General features: G+C 45.1%; 1 pseudogene; it reads left to right on the top strand.

Annotated features, from left to right (window-relative positions):
- The first annotated feature begins 529 nt into the window (after window positions 1-529).
- Window positions 530-1,736, top strand: LOC135896052 (zinc finger MYM-type protein 1-like; annotated as a pseudogene).
- Window positions 1,737-1,980: the final 244 nt, after the last annotated feature.

Genomic DNA, 1,980 nt, shown 5'->3' with positions numbered 1-1,980 from the left:
ATCCAGGCAAATGCAGGAAAATGGCCTCTATATAGCAAGAGTCGCAGATATATTGCGATTCACTGCCGTTCAGGGAATTGCTCAGACAACCCACAATGAGAGTGCCACAAATGAAAACAAGGGAAAGTTGGTTGAGATCCCGAAATTGTTTGGTACATATGACGATACTGTCGGAAAGAACCTGAATGGTCGAGCAGTGAACACGAAGTACGTTCATCATTTGATACAAGACCAGATCCTCAAAATTCTCAGTTACATCACACTACCAACCACAAAGGAAGAGATGAAAAGCTCCAAGTATACTGGGCACTTATTGTCGATGAAACTAATGACCTAAGCAAGACGAATAAATTATCAGTTCTAGTATAAGGCACTATGATAGTGGGACTGTCTTTGAGCACTTCTTGCATTACGCAACGCTGAGCACTTGGATGCAAAGTCACTCCTGGGCTACGTAAGGGAAACGTTGAATCGCTGCGGCATAGATACTCGGCTGTACATTGCTCAAACATATGATGGTGCGAGTGTCATGAGCGGTACCTCAAGGGGTGTCCAGGCGCTGTTCAAACAGGAATTTCCGCAGGCAGTGTACGTCCACTGCATGAGCCACTGCCTCAATCTAGTCATTGTGGATGTATGCAAGGTGATAAAACAGGTGAGGGATTTTTTATCTCTTTTAGAATGCCTCTATGTTTTCCCTATTGGATCTGCAATTCACTCTCTAAACATAGAGATGCAGAAAAGTTCTTTGCCCGTGATAGAGCTGCAGCGTCTAAGCGATACATGATGGGCCTCCCAGATAATGGCTTGCACATCGGCAAGGAAAAGCTTTCCTGCTATCTTTGTATATCTAGCCGAAGTCATTGGTACAAAGAGCACGCAGGCAACGGATGTTAGCGGTCTGCTTGGGCAAATGAAATTCTTGTTTCTCTTTTATTTAAGCCTATTTACCAAGGTACTCGGCCGCCTTAAGGTTCTTTAGGACCTATTGCAAAGTAGAGACTGCAATACTAGTCAGGCATGCCTCATGGCACGCACAATCATTGACGCGTTCTACGAAATGAGAAATTCGCAGAAAGCATTCGGCACTGTCTGGCCGCAAACCTGCAGCATTTCTGAGAACAGGGTGTCCCAAAGAAAAATGCAGAGAATGACACGCATATAACAGCATGTATTGAGTGAAGATCAGGCCATTGAAGAAAAGGCAACAGATTCAAAGGAAACAATGAGAGTCAGTGTTTTTCTATTCATTTTGGATCACCTTACTGCAGAGCTGGCTAGGCGGTTCACGGAGAATGATGATGTAGTACTCTGCGGAGTTAGCCCTCTCCACCCACGGAGTGAGAATTTCACTGAGCACAATGCATGCCACATTGAAACCGTTGAAAATGGATGCAAGCTGATAATGAAACTTCTTCAGCGCATTAAAGCCGAAAGGAAGTGCAAGATAGAGACACTGCAGCAACTGGTGACTGTCTTATAAGAACATAAACTAGCCTTCCACGAACTGCACAATCTAGGTATTATCGCTGTGACAACACCGGCATCGTCATCTTGTGACCGCATGTTTTCGTGCCTTCGAAGATTGAAAACTTCGCAGCAAGAGGATGAATAACTGTCTGAGCGACCTAGCTTTCCTTGCGGTTGAGCGATCTCTTGCCAATAAGATTAATCTTCAGCGTGTTGTTGACATATTTGATGGTGCGCACAGTAATCAACGTATACATCTGCACTAGTATGCTGGTATAATCATACACAATCGTCTATTTGCGGCATTTTCGTGAGAAAATTGTGCAGCGCGGGAGTAGGACCGATACCCACGACGGTATCTGCAGAACACCCGCTTCACCATCGAATAAATCCCAGCTGTGTTTTGTCTGCACTGCCACAGCGCAGGCATTGGCATCTGTGGTTGTGACGAAACCTTCCTCTGTCCCTGTCATCACCTTGAAAGAGACAACACATAGGGTTGTATGTCCG

Source organism: Dermacentor albipictus, chromosome 8, assembly GCF_038994185.2.
Source record: "Dermacentor albipictus isolate Rhodes 1998 colony chromosome 8, USDA_Dalb.pri_finalv2, whole genome shotgun sequence".
Lineage (NCBI taxonomy): Eukaryota > Metazoa > Arthropoda > Arachnida > Ixodida > Ixodidae > Dermacentor > Dermacentor albipictus.
This window is presented reverse-complemented; position numbering and strand designations above follow the sequence as displayed.